The 19,794-nt window shown below is 39.9% G+C and overlaps 1 protein-coding gene across 2 annotated transcripts in view; it reads left to right on the forward strand.

Moving 5' to 3' along the window:
* The first annotated feature begins 7,083 nt into the window (after positions 1-7,083).
* The window catches only part of gnb1l (guanine nucleotide binding protein (G protein), beta polypeptide 1-like), a 63,518-nt gene continuing 50,807 nt past the window's right edge, over positions 7,084-19,794 (forward strand). For both annotated transcript variants that reach the window (XM_039771512.1, XM_039771513.1), the window contains exons 1-2: positions 7,084-7,220; positions 9,350-9,413. The gene's annotated coding sequence lies outside the window, so the exon portion shown is untranslated. The remainder of the gene's footprint in view (positions 7,221-9,349; positions 9,414-19,794) is intronic.

The raw sequence follows: 19,794 nt of genomic DNA on the forward strand, positions 1-19,794 counted from the left end.
GTGGTGATGACAAAGAAGCAAAATGATGTCTTCCCCCTACTTTACTGCTAAGAGCTTATACGCTTTAAATGGGGGTGTTGTGAGGGTCAAGCCAGGTGCAAGCTGGGACAAGGTGCGGCACTGGTGAGCTTACCCGTCTGCCCTGTGGCTGCAAGGTTTGCATCAATTTGTCAGGGGATTTACAGGCTCAGCAGGCTGAATGGTGCGATTTGCTCACAACAATGTGCTTAAGCCTGTTTCACGTAACACACAAGGGCAGCACTAAGCATGGCTAGGAGGCCTCTGAGGGGAATCCAGAGTAAAACACGATAGGGCTTACTGTGAGCTCTTTCTACGTGGAAAGTGGCTGTCATGCATACAAATACATAGCTCCTAACCTGTGCTGGCAGGCACTGTATTATGTATGGGCAGGCCACAAGTGTTCGTCTTTTGTGCTTGGTAGTTCCCTGTTTAGAAGCCTCCCTGGCAGTGCCCACAGAGCATCAGCATTTCAGCAAGAGATGCATGAGAACCAGTTTAGGTCTGCAGAAAGATAAGATACTTAATTAAGCCTTGTGACTGGTATAGGACTGTCAAACTGAGGGTGACAGATGGCAAGAATAACCATTCTGCTTTAAAGTGGCACATTTACATGCCACCTGAGAATTGACTTTTGATCAGATCTTATTCTGTGGATGATTGTTTAAATAGATTTCTGTTAAAAAAAGTAAACATTTTTTTGGTATCTGCCTTTTTAGTCCCTGCAGAGTTGCTCTTCTCTCATTGTCAGTTGATGTCAGTTGGCGCTGGCACAATGCAGCTATGTTGTTGCATACAGTACATCCCTCCCCTATGCAAGATTCTTGATTGCAAGGCCTGGCACTTAGTGTCCCTCAGCTTTGTCCTTGAAGTCTTTATACACAAAACCAATTTTTCAGTTCACTGGGCAACTCTGTCCTCCGCGTTGGCCATTCAATAATTCACTATGATACTCTGTTGGCATGGTCGATTACCGAACAGGCAGAATCTGCTTCTTCTGGAAGAGCCTGCTGAATAGAAGCCATTGTAAGCGGGTAAAGTGCCAGATGTAATCCTAGAGGCCTGTCCGCGAGAGCCAGAGGGGTCAGGTTTTCAAGGTCACGTTTAGCCTGTGGATTTTCTTTCCCCTTTTGCCACAGGATATCTGCCTGAGACAATGCCTAGCTCGCTAGGAGGGATGGGGTGGCACTGCAGGATGCCTCGATGGGCTTTGTCTTCTGTCTGAGTCCCCGTAAGACGAGACGTGAGCACTCAGGATGAGCTACTGGCAGTTTAACCCTCCTTTAATTATGCAGGGCTGAGCCCAATGGTCACCCATGCGCTTTGCTGTCCCTGTGTAATTGAGTGGAAAGAACCGAGATCGTGCACCTCCTAAGTATACCAGTCAGGGAAGGGAGATCATCTACCCTCCTGGGGTCTTAAAAACTACCAAAAGAGATGGTATTGAGTCACCCTGAGGAAACTGGAGCCAAGAGCGACCGTTCAACAATTAAAAAGCAAAATTGCCACTCTTTTGGCAATTTGAAGTGCGCCATAGGTTGCTTCTAACCCCCTTTCTCATATGCAATAATACCTCAAACGGAATTCATGGCTGTTAGGTTTTGCATCTCCTGTGCTGTCGCCCCGCTTGAGACATAGCCCATTTGAGAACTGCCAGGGTTTACTTTACAGTCAGTCCAGCACCTCTGTTTCTGCCTTCTGCCCACCAAATAGATGTTGGAGACGTCTAACATATTCCAAAGTATGACTCGCCAGTTCAACCCATCATTTCTCAGTTGTTTTTTTCCTCTCTCTCCTCTTCTACCAAGCATGTCCCAAGCTTTTCTTGTGCCTAGGATATGAGTAATGCCAAAAAGGCTTCAACCGTGTTCTCCTGAAAGAAAAGTGAGTGACCAACTCTTAAGGGCAACAACCCCATCAGCCCCTAACATCTCAAAAATAGAGTCACCCTAGGGTGCAAAAAGTCCAGGTCACTATGGATGTTATCTTACAGTGGCAGTAACTCCAGCAGACTGTTTCATTATCCCATAAGACTTCATAGCTGGTCATACTTTGACAGGAGTCTACATTATTCTTGAGGTAATGGCAGAAACATAGGTGACAAAAACGAAGAAGAAAATTCTGGGAGCTGCAAGTTCAGACTTGATCATCATGACCTGTAAACAGTGGCCATTCATACTCGATCAGAGACCACCAATAGCACAGACTGTCTTGTTGGAAAGAAGAGAAGAACCCAATCATAATATGTAGTTACCATGCAGGGGGGTCTTAATAATTATTTTCTGGCTTTGTGTGCTCCTAAGCAAACCGTTGAAAATGAGTGTTCCTGATTCACCTTAACTGAGAGTATTTGCTGATATTAAGGGGTGAATGGGAGAAGACTCCCTGTCCTTTATGCTTCTTTAACTGAAGACTTGATTGACAAACTCCTCTGCTTTCTCAAGAAGTACTATGTTAGATAACACCAATAATTAAATAAAAATGGAGGAAGAGGCCCTAGTGGTGAGGGGAAATGATCTTCAGTTTGGGAACAAAAGCCATTTCCTCTCAGTGTTGCTTGACTTGACAGTTTCTCTTGCCATCCTGCTCACTTTCATTCATTCTGCCAGTAACAAAAAGTGACATTTTGGATATTTTTCAAACAGAAAGTTAATGGCATGATGGCCCACTAATTTTTGCTGGTGCCTCATGGCTCCAGAGATCTGGGTTATATAGATAAAGAGATAGATGGATAGTAAATACTTTATTTGCCCAATCAGGAAATTTGGCATGTTCAGAGCCACCTTAGTAACAAAAGATTTCCTCCAAGTCTACACGTTGTTTACAATGGCCACATTCCTGTGAGCAAAGTTTAAGAACGGGTTCTACTGTAGGGAGGTTGGACTGTCTCCCTTAGCAATCTGTAATCGACAGGAGATGGCAGAGCTCTGTTGCTTACGAACGTAATGTGCCCCCGTACAGAAATGGTGCAGATTAATTCAGTGTGCTAAAGAGCAAGGAGATACCTGGACAAAGCTGTGAGTAGACACAAAGATGGGTCCATACTTTCCAAATACTGCTTATGGACAGAATGACATGTGAGCACTGATACCAACAAGGTGATGCCTGGGCAAAGCAGTAGCTTGCTTCATTTTTAACAGACAGATAGGCCTACACATTGATGCATAAAATCCTTTGCTTGGGTTTGGTTATTAGTTGAATGGGTGATAGTCAGGACTTAATGGCCACATGCCGGATGAGGCATAGTCGTGCACCTGTAAGTGGTATTTAGGCTCTTACCACACCAGGGGCTTGAAAACTCGTAGAGGAGTTTTCTACAAAGTAGATTCAGCCGACATTAGCTAACGTGGCAGTCTGTGGCATGAATGGACAGTGCTGGCCTTGAGCAGCAAACCAAACATCCCATTCTGTTCTCCAGAGAACAGTTGGCTTCAGAGCTGGTATCCAGCTAATCCCAGAGCTCCAAAGAGGTTTAAAACACTCTGGTTTCACTTAATCTTGAAACTTAAACCGTGCAGAGCCTGAAACTTCTTGTAACGTGACGGGACAGACAAACAAGGAGACTTCAAAAACAGACACTGCAGGCTTTGTGGATTAAAACCCCTGAGTGACTCCTCTAACAAGAAGACAAGTGCAAGAAATGTTACATGCATTCTGTTACTATACACGGCCTGATGATGGCATTCTTGAGGGTGATCTTGACTAAGTCAGCTGACCAACAATGCTGTATGAATGAGGACTGGAGATCAGAGGAACCTGTACTTGTTGCCTTTTTTTAACCTATGGTAATGTCAAAAATGTATCCCAATGAGCAGAACTGGATGGTTGTCTGTTGTGGTGAGGAGTCATCAGCCAGTTCCACCACACTGACTAGCCGAAAGAAACCCTCATCTGGAAACCTGCAGTGATCACTCCAATCTGAGTACTATAGATTATGTGCCATAGCTGCCTTTGGCAGCTTGGGGCTACGCACAAACAGAAAAGGCTGGAATGGGCAATGGGAAATACCTGAGAGGTGAAAGAAGGAGGAGGAGGAGCCCTTCCTGGGGTTTCTGTTTGGAAAATGAGGTCTGAAGCATCCATACAACCATTTGTGGCAGGAACTAAGTTTGTATACAGCAGTTTGTGTGTCAACTGCAGGGCTTGGTCACATCAAATGGGATTAACCTAACTAGGCTGTTTTGGGCACATGAGAGGAAACCACATTAGATTGGCATATCCAGGCATGGATTTAAACCCAGATCCATGGAGGTGTAAATCAGCAGAGCAAAACCGCATATGGAGTCAATCCTTTGAACAAAATAAGATGTATTGTGGGAAGTCAGTTTTAGGCCTGTGCCCCACTCTGAAAGCATTTTTTTTGGAATGGCACTTTACTGGATTCTGTGGTTCCTCATAGAACTATTGCTTGATAAAGGACAGTTTCATTTTGGAAAGGCATTTCTGCATATAAAGTTGGTTCTTTGGCTTTGGAAAGGTTTATAATGCATAGGCTATCGCAGCATACAACAGATCAAGAAAACTCATGGCATTGTATGCAGCAATAGGTCTTTTACCCAGTGGTACTTCACAAATTCGTATTCATCTGGTTATTTATGGAGCCTAAAATAAAGGTTCTTTCTGGAACCTTAATGTAGATGGCTCATTTGGGAACCTATGGCTTTATATCTAAAGAATCACTTTGACACTTGTTTTTATTTAATACTGCTCATTACCATGGATACATTTGAAAAATTAATCCTTTTTTATTTATTTAAATTTCTATTGGCCTTCCAACCACACTTAAATGGCGCATTCCATTATAGAAGACAAACATTTCCAATAACGTGTAAAAGTATAAAAGTGCCAGGTTTTGCCTTGCAGTATGGATTGGGTGCTGACTTCAGTTTTGTTATGTTAATTCCCTTTGTGATCTCATCTTCACTATGAGATGTCATTTCCAGTTTTTTCTGCATTAGCTTATGGAAATTGTACCTTGAAACATTTGACTAAGCCACCATATTTATTTTGGCAGCACTCTGTCTATATTTTCCATTTCATTGCCTACTTTATAATTGTTTGTAACCTTTAAAAGATGTCCTTTTCTTTTAGAAGAAGACCGGTTTGGTGTTTTCTTTAGGTGTTGTATGTTTTTGTTGAGCTTTCAACCACTCCTGCCAAGGTTTGTAACTTTTGGCATGTGAAAAACTTTCAGAAAATGCTACTGTGTACGGAAAACACTTAAAACTAAAATGGTGTTGTCAGACTTATCTCTGTTAGTGCGGATTAAGGTTTAGCCCTTTGACCTTAACATTGCCTAGTAATGAGTAATGGCATCCTGCAAGAGTTGGTGTAAGACAGGTAGCATTTGGAAGGTTGGTGAGCCTAGGGGACCCTCAAAGACCACCACAGTTCTACAATGGGGTGGCAATGGCCACTCCTGCCAGTACTCACAGAGACAAATTGGGGCAAAGACTCCCAGACATGGAAGCGATTTGTGGTGAGATGTAGTGCTTGACAAGTGTTCAAGTGGGTTAGCCACCTCAACCCTGACCTCCATGTGTGATTGGCTAGATTTGGACTGATTGATTTTGTTATCTGTGCATGCTGCTGCTTTTGTCCTTTGTACCCTCCAGTGTGATTACTTGTTGTAGTTTTACATCAACAGCTATTTTATTTTCACTCAAGTTAGTGTTCTCTTGCCTTGGACTTGGGTCCCCTTTAAACTCTTCCTATAGTGCAGTATTAACTTGCTCATCTCCTACCCTGTAATACTGTAGCGTAATTGTACCTTCTTTTTATGCACCCATTTAAAAATACGGAGGGGCACATTGGTAAGCAGATCAGAGGCCTCAATTCTATCTGCTTGTCTTTTTAAATGGAAGTGTGAGAAATATAACAAAAGGCAGATTGTCCAGGGTTTTGCTCATTTGAATTTCCATATCTCCTTCTTTATTGAAGCCGCTTTCACTCAAGCAGTTTAACAAAGACGTTCATTCATATCCCTTTGCTTTTATTTCTTGTTTTTCCTCATGCTTTAATACGTTTTAATAATGCATTGTTTGTCATTGAGAAGATTTAAAAGTTGAATTTTGATTACCAGCACAAATGTTTGTTGGCTTGTTTAAAACCCTGAGTTGGTGTTCCATGTGAAAGGCCTTTTTCAAGAAGATTGACTCTAATTAAGATGGCACAGTCCTTCACAAGACTGCAGTCAATCTTCAATCCCTTCCTCTGTGGAGTTTGCATGTTCACCCTAAAGCTGTGTGCTTTTTTCTGTAATTACTTTGATCTCCTTTCTATATTTCATAATATGCAGGTTGGTTGATCAAATTGTTCCTGCAGTGCACTGACATTCCTTCAAGGACTGTCTCCTGCTGTGAGCCTGAGGCTGTTTGGATAGGCTGCAGTTTCCCTGGGTAAAACATTACTTTAGTATCAAGTTTACCTGTGAACTAATTAATAAGAAAAGGCTCAAATGACTACAACATAAAAAAGAGCTAAGTCTTAAAAAGCAAGAGAGAAGAAGCGGTAATTAAATTCCACACACACTTCATTTTATAATTTCTGGATTGTCACAAAAAAGTCAGAAACTGGAAATGGAACAGCCTGTTTAATACAAGCAGAAGTCTGGTTACAAGCAGAAGGAGACATGGCAGTTAAGGTGATCTGCAAAACTGGACTCGAGAAGCACTTAATTTTGTCTTTTATTACTGATGAATACACAAATGAATGTAACATTGAAGTTGAGACTCTGCTTTAACATTCTGTGTCATTTGTACCCGTTTCTAATCATCTGTGTTTAGATTCAAGTAAAGGAGTAAACTCCACAAAAAAGGTGGATTAAAAAGAATATGGGAAAAGAAAGTTAACATTTAAAGATATGGCAAGAAATGCAAGGTTTTGAATTGTTTACATATAAATATACTAGTACATTACTAAAGGAATACAAGTTCAATTAGAAGTAAGACTGCAGCCACAGTGGTACGCGAGGGCTGAACCTGGGGACATCTTTTGGAGAGTTTACACAAGTATCAGGCACTACGTCGGCCGCCTTTACCGCGCAGGGTCCTTCATTAATCTCGTCGCCCGAGCACGTGATGCTGGCGCGCAATTGGCTGTACGGCGGTAACGTCGAGGGCTTTGATAAGTGTACGGGATACCCTGGAAGCTTGAAAGCCGGAACTCGGCTAGTATGCTATCGTGACGACTTGAGTAAAAATGTAATTTTATGCATATTTTTAAACATTCTTTAATACTAACAGATATTGCTTGTAACTATGTGTTTTGCCCAGGTGTACGATATTAAATTATGGAAATGTTTGGCGTTATTGTTTCATCCAGGCTGCGCAAATCACGTTAAATATGTGAAATGTACCGATGTTACAAACGGTGCCTTGTACCTTAACATTTTATTCATCTCCGCTGATAATAAATATTACCCCCGTCAAACGGCATTTGTCAGGTATTTTGGTGAACCTGTAATACAAATATAAGACGTGAGAACCGAGTTAAAGCTGTTCGGATTGCCATGTGCTCGTTTTGTCATTAGATTTCATGCGTTTTAAAGTGAATTCCTGGCAGGCACGATCACGAGTTGGTAAGAGGACTAAAGACAGTAAGCACTTTGAGCATGGGGAAGGCGCTATATAAATAATTATAATGTTAGTGCCGACACATTATTCGGAGCATGAATGACAATTACTAATACATTTAACTGACTCTATGCTTGTCACCATGAGCTTGTGCCTAAAAGGAAAGTTTTAACCCATCCGCTTTTAAAGGGTCTTGGTGTAGTTTTAATTATAGAAATATGTGATATAAAGGTTACGTTGCATTGTCAGTGTTTTTAAATGCTAATAGTTTATGTGCAGTTTAGTCTTGTACAGAAACGATGCCACATTGGTGTCAGTCTTGTAGTGTTGGCTGAACGCACAGTGTGACCACGAGCAAGTCACTTCACCGGCCTGTGCTCAAATTGGAACATAACTAATTGTATCTCCGATCTTGTAAGTCATCTTGGATAATGACATCAGCCCAGTGATAACACTGGTAATTAATGTCACAGTTTAAGGGGTGGGGGGGGACACTAAAGACTCCTCACAATAATTTTTAATTTTCAAGAACTGTGCAACATACTATATAGTGTGCTGCTCATGGAAATATTTACTGAATGTGTTGTGCAAAAGATTTTGTATTTCTTAAGCTTGTTTGTGCCCCTTTTTGGATGGTGTTGGTCATGAATGTTACAATAAAATACTAAGTCGTCAACATATTTTTGATTGCTTGCACCTAGAGGGTGAAGCGGGTCTGCTAACAATGCATAACACCTGTATGTCTCTTTTAGTTTAAAAGGGTAATAAGTTTTGGAATTAATTCTGGGTGTTTATACCAGCATATGGTCATTACTTAATTATAATGTTTTAAAGGGTAACAATCAATAGTGGACTGATATCATGTGCATTATTATTATTGTCAGTTTGACAGATGACTTTACCCTTCACAGCGTTCAAGATCAGGATACATTTATTTACACCTTTATTTTTTTTTTTCTCGGTGATTTGCAGTTTTTCAGTGAGTTAGTGGTGTGTGGCAAGTCATTAACTTTCTGCTGCAAGCTTCAGTCTTCAAAACTGTACAATTAAGGCATGTGAATTATTTCTCCTGTATACCCAAATTGCCTCATTATTGTATACTAGTGAAACGCACAGTCCCATAGTCCTCAAATAAGATGCTACAAAAGCCTGCATATAAACAGCAAACTCTCCACCCATTATTTATCAATGTTAGAATTGTTTTTATGAGTTCTGAATGTTTATGTACCATGTCCTGGGAGATTATCAATAGATGGACTTGTGGGGACTGTGCATTGTTCACAGTAAACTTTTCTGCCCACCAAAGTACTGATGCATAAACTGTTATGAATTTCCAGAACATACCCAACAAGACCATAAGATGAGATCAAGGTTCTAGCCACATAAGTTTACAAGTAATTGCATGACAGACAAATGGACATTGCCATTTTATATATATATATATAATATTCATGTTTGTTATTTGGTAGATATAAAATGCATTACAACTGTTGACAGTGAAATTGTGGAAGCAGATTGTTGAATATTTTTTATTTTTACTTCTTTTCTTAAATTTCTCAGCCACTGTTTCATTGAGAAAGCTAGCGCATATAAATGACATCTGGCACATTCCCAATGGGCCATGTTTTGAGAAGCATAATAGTAATATAGTAGTATTTGTCTCTTCAATCAGGAGAGCCTTTTCATATTAATATGTATAATATTACTAGTAAGACATAGCTTGAATCTAACTCTGATGTATTACCTTTTCTGTATAGCGCCAGTGAGCCTGGACACAGTGCTGTAGAGTTTGAGGATGTTTCTTGGATACATCACAGTGTGGTATGTACAGATATCATCTTTCAGTCAATGCACATATCTTGCATGTTTTTGTGAGTTATTGTGCAGTGCTTTAAAAACATTGCATAATATATATATTTTTTTTACTTTACAAAAGATGACTGACTGTCAGCTAGTGGAGGTGGAACAGCTGCTTAAGTGAATTTTGTGTTAAGCATTGTCCATGCATTTTTAACAGGCTGCTTGCAGACTGGTAGGCCAACATGATTGATTAATGTTGGAGAGTATTTCTGTGTGCTTGTCTTGAAACGTCAAGGTACAGAGTTTGTGAAGTTTGCAACTATAAACAGTAAAATGTTAGAACGATTGAGCAGTTTGCTGCCTTTTTTGAAAAGAGATGCCACAACATATTTTGCATAAATTCTGGTGTTAGAAGCACAGTATACTTCAGTGCAATTACTACTGAATGAAACAGAAAATGTTTTTGAGTGGCCAACAATTGATAACTTTCTTCTTTCTCACCCTTTTACCTTGTTGTGGTATCATGGCTCAGAAAAACACAGCCAAAATCTGTCAGGAGATTTGAACTGGTAACCTTCTATCCTTTCACCTTTTCCTACAGTTTGAATTGGTCTTCTCAAATACATGCAAATAGTTAAGGAGACGTGATGACACCTGGTGTCTTTAGTCGTGCCATCACATGGTTACACAATAGTGTTAAGATTTACCTTTACAGTTGTTTGTAAGTGTTTTCTTCACAAATACAACCTGGAGAACATCTAGCTGGCTGACAGGAGGTCACAGCGGCGAGCAGACTAAGGCAAGTGAGTATTTTGCAGTCTGTATGGAGAGATGGCATCTCATTTGCTACTGCTGATTATCCAGGGGTGTACATTTTGGATTTCTCTTGCATAACCAATGCAAGTGACATATATTTGGCTGGCTTTTTCAGCAAATGATGGTAAGCTGCTTTTTCTGAGTCCACATGATTCAGCATTTGAGTGTTCTAGAGTGTATTATTAATTTGAGATTTGCCTTTCGGTTTTTGCAGTCATTTCCAATAAAAAAAAAAAAAACAGTTGTGTTTTATTGTACCGTCAGTGTTGTCTTTATTTCTGGTAATAGTTTTCCAGTTAAAATATTCGTGAACTGAGAAGCAAAAGCAAACCCATTTCATTTCTGTACATGCACTTTATCGGTCTGCTTTGGAGGGGAAAAACTGACTGTGTGTGTTTTGTGTTATGATAATAAGCTACTGCACAAGAAACTTCTTGGTATTATATTGACTGCCCCACTGTTTTTAATTAAGCTGTCAAAGAACAAGTGCAATGTGAAATGCGGTTGTCTCATCCAGCATGGATTTTCTCTGCAATTATACCTTCTTCGGGACATCACAATTTGCCTGATGTTACAGCCCTTGCATTTTCATGATTGTGTTCTGTGTGGATATTTTTGCTGAAGCACTGGATAATGTTGAAGCATGTGGTGTGTGGCATTTGTTTTAAGGTTTTTGTTTGCTCAATAGTCATAGTGAAACAGGAGAGCTGAACATTGCATGATTTTTAACTATTTTTATTTTTTATAACCTTTCTGGTGTATATGCACCATCAGTGAGTTTGAAAAGATGACGTAGGAATATTGGAAGTGTCTACCTCATATACAACATGCTAATATTAGAAAGAATTATGGGCTAAGCCCAGAACCTTGGGATACACCATAGATGAGAAGCTATGGAGAGCTTGATTCTCCGTCAAGCACAATAGGCTGTATGCACTCCCAGAGATAAGGTGCCATTTGGGGGTGATGCATTTAGATAAGTTCAGTGTAATTCTTGAGCTGCTTTGGTACAGCGTCATTGTCAACACTATCAACAGCAGCGCTAAGTTTTTAAACATTTGACAGTGTCATCCTGCATTACCATTAGAGGGTACGTTCAACCGGTCTTGTTCAGCCTATATACATCAGACTTCCAATACAACTCAGAGTCCTGCCACGTGCAGAAGTTCACTGACGACACTTCTATCGTGGGCTACATCAGGAGTGGGCAGGAGTCAAGGACTTTGTTAAACCACCTGCAACTGAACACCAGCAAAACCAAAGAGCTGTTGGTGGATTTTAGGAGGCCCAGGCCCCTCCTGGACCCCATTATTTATCAGAGTTGACTGTTTGCAGAGGGTGCAGACCTATAAATACCTGGAAGTGCAGCTGGATGATAAATTGGTCTGGACTGCCAACACTGCTCTCTGCAAGAGAGGACAGAGCCGACTATACTTCCTTAGAAGGCAGGTGTCCTTCAACATCTGCAATAAGATGCTGCAGATGTTCTATCAGACGGTTGTGGCGAGTGCCCTCTTCTACGCGATGAGGGGCACCTCACGACTGGACAAACTGGTGAGGAAGGCAGGCTCTATTGTAGGCTCAGAGCTGGACGGTTTGACATCCGTGGCAGAGCAACAGGTGCTGAGCAAACTCCTGTCCATCATGGAGAATCCACTGAACAGGATCATCTCCAGACAGAGGATCAGCTTCAGCGACAGACTGCCGTCACCGTCCTGCTCCACTGACAGACTGAGGAGATCATTCCTCCCTCACACTATGTGACTCTTCAGTTCCACCCTGGGGGTAAACATTAATATTATACAAAGTTATTGTCTGTTATACCTGCGTTACACTCTCCACCTTGCATTTTTTTAACTTGCGCTGCGCTTTTATTGCTCTTTAATATTGTTTTTTTTTATTAGTATGCTGCTGCTGGAGCATGTGAATTTCCCCTTGGGGATTAATAAAGTATCTATCTATCTGTCTGTCTGTTCAATAGCTCAGTAAACTTGTCCTATGCGCGAAGCTATATAAACTGGAGAAAACAACATTTATTTATATAGCACATTTTCATACAAACAGTAGCTCAAAGTGCTTTACATAATAAAGAATACAAAAATAAAAGACACAGTAAGAAAATAAAATAAGTCAACATTAATTAACATAGAATAAGAGTAAGGTCCAATGGCCAGGGGGGACAGAAAAAACAAAAAAAAAACTCCAGACGGCTGGAGAAAAAAATAAAATCTGTAAGGATTCCAGACCATTGGACTGAAAAAAGGCGAGTGTCCCTCCCAGTAGTTTACTGTTGTGGGCAAATGTGTACCAGAAGAAATGTAAAACAATAGTGTAAAATAGTACCTGATTATCCCCAATTTGAAACAATAAAAGTTTTGATTTCAGAAAACCTACTGTACGTTTCACATTCTGGAGGGACAACAACATAAATTGGGCAATCATTTGTATGTAGGTGTGGACACATTATCTTTACTAAGCATGTGCTCTTTTTCTGTTTACAGCAACTGGCATTGATTGAGTTTCCATGTAACTAACAGCCATTATAAAGGATGCTATGGATTCAATTGGAGGTGCTGTTGGATATAATATGATGAACTATCAGGAAGTGAAATATATATCAGTTGCCATTTAACTTAGCATTGTCTTTCACCTGGAATGGTTCTGAAATGTGCATACCTGCCACATGAAGTTAAAATAAAATAACTGAGTCTGTAGTTTTCATCACTGTCAATGTAAGATTGAAATGTATCTTTCTGTAAGCTCACTGCCAGTTACAACTCAGTGAAAGGATCTCTGGTTTTTGTAGAGTCTCACACAAATGATATTATTGGTTTAGCAATATGGGTCTTTTTTTCGTATTTCTCGAGATGTGAATCAATACGGAGGTATATTTTTGACTTCAGAGTGAATGTATTCACTTTTTTTTTTTCTCTTGGTGACCCACTGGCATAACTGTAAGCTGTTTTTTTTATTTAAATACAGTTTCACTAAGCAATATTTTCTGGGGAAAATAAGTGTATGACATAATTATTAGAAGTTTGGCTTCAAAAATATTAAAATCCTAGCTGTGTTACCCAACTTTGCCAGTGGGCCTCAGTTACAGTGCTGTTGGTTAATCGGATGTATCAGAAGTACAATTTTTTTTTTTTTAAACCAGAGGCTGGTATTGGTTCACTTGACTCTTCATTAGCACTAAGGTCTAAAATTAGTACTGCCTCAGCATACAGTGGGTTTAAATAAATGTCTACCAAAAAAAGTTGCAAATTTTTTTTGTCCACTCACCGTTCTGTTCTTTTCTCGCCACATTCTAAAAAACAGCATCTCCATCAGCTGTAGAAATAATCACATTATATTCTGTTCAATCTTGGTTTGGCTCCATTGGTTTTTGGGGTGTGTTTTTTCCCTGTGCATTGTTTTTTTTTTCTTTTGCTTCAAAAAGAACTTGACACTGATTGTTGGTTAGTATTGCGAACTTCATGATGATATGCAGGTGGGCAACAGTGTTGGCTTTTAAGGCTATATGATAAACTTACACTATATTTTTTTAATATCAGCTTTATTGTCATATAATACAATCCTGTTCAACTGAAGCAGTTGACAGTGCTGCACATTATTTTTTCTACCTTTCTAACTGCTTGTTTCACCATAGGTGGGGCAAGCTCTTCTGTTTGTGCTCTATTGCTGACCTCCCTTCTTCAGATGATGTCTGTGTGTTGTCAAGGAACTTAAAAAGGTACAACTGAGTTCCAAGGCAATGAAGAATGGAAACCACTGTTCTAAGATAAATGCTGCAACCCTGTGGGACAATTAGATTGTTATTCCGAAGTGGGGAAAAAAGGCAGCAGTTGCTACCTTTAGTGGTATGACACATTTGTCAGTGCTGTTATTTAAACTTTGTAAGAGCTGATTAAATCGTCTGGAGCAGCCCACTGCCTGATGGGACTTGTAGTTCCCACTTCTGCTGTGGCTTAAAATGAAGGGGATGGGGGCAGGTAGTAAATATTAAATAACTTTCTTACTGGATCAGTTACACAAAACTGACTAGGATCACAGACATAGCACCTGGCAAACACTTGCCAAATGCACCTTCATTGAGCTTCGCTGAACATTTCATCTGCAGATGACCTACATTTTCATAAATCGGCATGCTCCATTTCTCTCTGAGATTGCTGTCAGGACTGTGTCGAAACCAGGGACATTATGCATTGTGCATTAGCATGTCCCACTGGCTAGAGCTTCATTAATTACAAATATCACAAAAAGTGTCAGCTAATTTTGTTTTTTCTACAAAGTCACTTTTGGGTATTTTACTTTTTTTTTTGATTTCAGCCTTATGTGTCCTTTCTTAGTCGATACCAACTGCCCAAGTTGTAACATTCTGCCTCATTTCAGGATTTTGGCTAAACTGGAAATAGTGTTTTTGTTAGTCAGTGAGTTTGAGAGTCAGTCAGTGAACTTTGCATTACTGTATATAGATGAATCTATATTTATCTATATATAAATATATATCTATTTAAGGAAAAGTCATTCAGAATGCTTTCTAAAGTACATTGCAATTCTGCACTGAAATGGAAATAATCAAAAATCAAATAATCAAAAAGGCAATAATCAAATTGGATGAAAAGATAGTCGAAACGGAATTGCCAGGACTTTGTTTCTTCAGAACGGACACAATTTACAAGCTTGGGTGCAGTGTGTTTGGTTAACATGAGAACAACAGTAGAGCAAGACTTTAAACATGAATGGACAGACTTTTGTGAGAGGGTGTTATTGATGTGGATTTTCAAAGAAAGTGAGAAACAAATATACAGTGCATCCGGAAAGTATTCACAGTGCATCACTTTTTCCACATTTTGTTATGTTACAGCCTCATTCCACAATGGATTAAATACATTTTTTTCCTCAGAATTCTACACACAACACCCCATAATGACAACGTGAAAAACGTTTACTTGGGATTTTTGCAAATTTATTAAAAATAAAAAAACTCAGAAATCGCATGTACATAAGTATTTACAGCCTTTGCTCAATACTTTGTCGATGCACCTTTGGCAGCAATTACAGCCTCAAGTCTTTTTGAATATGATGCCACAAGCTTGGCCCACCTATCCTTGGCCAGTTTCGCTCATTCCTCTTTGCAGCACCTCTCAAGCTCCATCAGGTTGGATGGGGAGCGTCGGTGCACAGCCATTTTAAGATCTCTCCAGAGATGTTCAATCGGATTCAAGTCTGGGCTCTGGCTGGGCCACTCAAGGACATTCACAGAGTTGTCCTGAAGCCACTCCTTTGATATCTTGGCTGTGTGCTTAGGGTCGTTGTCCTGCTGAAAGATGAACCGTCCCCAGTCTGAGGTCAAGAGCGCTCTGGAGCAGGTTTTCATCCAGGATGTCTCTGTACATTGCTGCAGTCATCTTTCCCTTTATCCTGACTAGTCTCCCAGTTCCTGCCGCTGAAAAACATCCCCACAGCATGATGCTGCCACCACCATGCTTCACTGTAGGGATGGTATTGGCCTGGTGATGAGTGGTGCCTGGTTTCCTCCAAATGTGACACCTGGCAGTCACACCAAAGAGTTCAATCTTTGTCTCATTATACCAGAGAATTTTGTTTCTCATGGTCTGAGAGTCCTTCAGGTGCATTTTGGCAAACTCCAGGTGGGCTGCCATGTGCCTTTTACTAAGGAGTGGTTTCTGTCTGGCCACTCTACCATACAGGCTTGATTGGTGGATTGCTGCAGAGATGGTTGTCCTTCTGGAAGGTTCTCCTCTCTCCACAGAGGACCTCTGGAGCTCTGACAGAGTGACCATTGGGTTCTTGGTCACCTCCCTGACTAAGGTCCTTCTCCCCTGATAGCTCAGTTTAGATGGCCGGCCAGCTCTAGGAAGAATCCTGGTGGTTTAGAACTTCTTCCACTTATGGATGATGGAGGCCACTGTGCTCATTGAGACCTTCAAAGCAGCAGGACTTTTTCTGTAACCTTCCTTCCTTCCTTCATAGTCTTAGATAGGCAGAGTATGCCCTGTAATCACTTCTATCTTCAATCACAGCCTTGGAGAGCCTTCATGTTTGTCAGTCTGTCCACCACACTTGTTCAGCCCTTTTTCTTAATTAATTTTAAGGTGTCAGTAGCAAGTTAGGTGGCAGAACAGCTAGTCTGGCATCATTTACATCTATCAGAGTACTGCACTTCGAAAGAAGTGAAAAGGATGTCCTAAACAGATTTATAATTTCATAATAAAGACAAAAAATGCATCAGAAGACATTTGTAAAGGAATACTCCCCAAAAATATTTCTTTTAATGTTGGCACATATACTTTGGTGGTGGTGACTGAGAACATTTTTTTAATCTCATGTTTTCATGAGATATAACAGTTTATGATGTAATGGAACATAATGTTGACCTATTCTGTCCAACAGCAAATCATGTGTAAAAAAAGAAAAACAAAATCCTCATGTACTACTGTCATATAAACCACATGTCCATCATCCGTTCATTTGTTCAAAATACTTCCAGAAAACTTGGCAAAGAAGATAAACAAGAAGATGAATTCCCAGTATACTGTGTGTATGAAATAAAGACAGGACTCTTCATCAGTGGATGAGGGAGAGAGGTGGATCTTCATATCAGAGCTCCATCAGCAGATCAATTGACATTCTGTAGAAGGCAAAAAAGCTATGACCATAATAAGCCATTATTCATTTTAGTGGGACAAAAAGAACCAAAATGTTTGGGAGAAATACAGTAAACAAAGAATTGAGATTGTTTTTTAAATTTGATTTGTTGCTTTATTTCTGCTGATAGTTATTTTTCCTAAACCTTTCATGTGAATGTATTTGGCTGGAATAGACACACCATAAAAGAAGATAGAAAGTGCCATGGCTCTAAAAGGGTAGATAACCCTGAACTGTCAAACAGAAGGATTTGAGTATAAAACATGCCTTCACGGCTGACCCGTAAGTGTTGAAAGCAAGAGAGCTTCAGTTTGTAAACTCTTTACAATTTGTTGTAATTGCCTGACAGGAGAGCTGTTGAATTTGGTGCAGCTCAAGAGTGGTTTTTGAGCCCTCCTATTAACTCCTTATCTGTTCTGGCCTCTGTGCTTTACAGAAGAGAACAATGTGGGACCTTCCTTACTGTGCTCAGTTTGACTGACATTGGGTGTGGGGCTCTCGCATCTGAGTTTACTCTCTGTCTTTGCTTTTTTGTTTTTCTTTTCTAACTTTTGTGCAATTTTCCGTTAGACAATAATGGGTGGGCAGCTTTAAGAGCTTCCTATGTTGTTTATTTAAGTGGAGTCAATAATAGACTTGATTTGTTTCCTTTTTTGGTAGTCATTCAGAGTCTCTTAAACCATACCAAAAAACAAAAGAATACAGGAAACAGAGATTGAATAAATTGCCCTTACCCATCTGTGGCAGTCCTGAGGAATGCTTAATGGCAACTTGGAAAAGCATAAAGTGGTAAATCTTCTACTGCAGACATGCAGCAACCAAGCCAAAATATATTTTCTTTATGTGGCATACATATGACAAGATGTAATGGAGATTTCGGGGCTTGACTTGACCCTGCATTACAAAATTCTAGAGAAATCAGTAATGGACAGAAATAGTATTTCAGAGCTTTCTTCAGTACGCCCTTGATCATTATTCAAATATAAGCAGAAAGATGATCTGGTGTACAGCAAGCCCTTAAACTCAGTTCAAGCAGGTCACAGTTACAGGTATTTTTTGTTACAACAAGATACTTAAATATAAGCTAATGTTTGTCATTGTCTGAGTAGCTGTTGAATTTGATGGCTTGTTTTTGCTCTTTTTATGCTGTACTATTAATTTCAATCAGTATACACTTACTGTAGCACTGCTGTGTCACAGCTGCAGGAAAATGCGTTCACATCTCACTAACTTACTGTAAAGAGTTTGCAGGTTCTCCCTCTGTCTACAATGGATTGTCTCCAATTTGTTTGATTTCTCCCCTACATGTTTCAAGATGTTCATGGGAAAAGCAATTTGTGACTGCATATAGGCCTGTTGTGAGTATCTGTGGATGAAAGCGTAAGAACAACTTTCAGCTGAAGCAGATGGAATTGGTTATGGCCCAAACCAACTGTAATTGGATTTAGCAGGGGTGAAAATGAATACATTAATGGCTATTTTTAAGTTTTTAAAACAGTTAACCAAATGTTATATGGACACCTTGGCTGCAATGAAAGTATTATTGTACATACAAGCATATCTAATTGGTACCTAGAAAAGTTGCATGAAGATCAGTGGAATTAAAAAAAAGAAAGTATATTATATCTATACATGTTGCATAACAAACATTGAACCAAGGTTTGTAGGAAAGGCCTGTGTACATCTATCCTTTAAATTCCCCATTACTGTTTAATCAGCAGTGTTGAGCTTTTCAATGAGCTATTCAGCCAGGTTTCATTATTATGCATTTAAACTAAGGCTGGGAATCAATTAAAAAACATTACCTAATTAATCTCGCAATTGTAAGGAATTAATTGCAATTAATCACGTCTAACATTAAAACATGCAGTCATAAAATAAATATATAAATCATGAAGTAAATATACGCTCAATCGCAAAATTAATGTAGAAATTTAATGGCATAGTTTAAACTTTAAACAATGACCTTAAACCTGACCTTTTAACTAAATACTATGGGAGGGTTATGTCAGGAAGGGCATCCGGTGTAAAATTTTGCCAAATCAATATGCGGATAACAATACAAATTTCCATACCGGATTGGTCGAGCCCCAGGTTAACAGCAACCGTCACCAGTACTGTTAGCCAACAGGGTGCTGGCGGAAATTGGGCTACTGTTGGCCGAAGAAGAAGAAGCATAAGAAAATATCCAGAGGTCTAATAAAATGAAACCCAGTGGCTCAAGGTCTAGATTTTCAAGTATCTTTGAAAAATGAGATATGAGATCTTAAAATTCACATGTATGCAGCCTTAGTTAAAATGCAGCTACAGGGGATGCACAAACCATTGTGTTTCTTCGCAACGGTCCCAAGCCCAGATAAATGGGGAGGGTTACGTCAGGAAGGACATCCTGTGTAAAATTTTGCCAAATCAATATGCAGACAACAATACCATACCAGATCAGTCGAGCCCCGGGTTAACAACGACCACTACCAGTACTATTAGCCAACAGGGTGATGGCGGAAATTGGGCTACTGTTGGCCGAAGAAGAAGAGGGGGGAGACGTGTCCGGAGGCAGGAGGGGAGGAGGAACGTAAAGAGAGTGGAACTGAGGGCAGGAACTATGAATGTTGGCAGTATGACTGGTAAGGGGAGAGAGTTAGCAGATATGATGGAAAGAAGGAAGGTTGATATATTGTGCGTGCAAGAGATCAGATGGAAGGGTAGTAAGGCCAGGTGGATTCAAATTGTTCTATCATGGTGTGGATGGGAAGAGAAATGGGGTAGGAGTTATTCTGAAGGAACAGTATGTCAAGAGTGTTTTGGAGGTGAAAAGAGGGTCAGGCAGAGTAATGATTATGAAGCTGGAAATTGGAGGTGTGATGATGAATGTTGTTAGTGCATATGCACCACAAGTTGGGTGTGTAGTGGAAGA

The sequence above is a fragment of the Polypterus senegalus genome, chromosome 12 (genome assembly GCF_016835505.1).
Source record: "Polypterus senegalus isolate Bchr_013 chromosome 12, ASM1683550v1, whole genome shotgun sequence".
Taxonomy (NCBI): Eukaryota; Metazoa; Chordata; class Cladistia; order Polypteriformes; family Polypteridae; genus Polypterus; species Polypterus senegalus.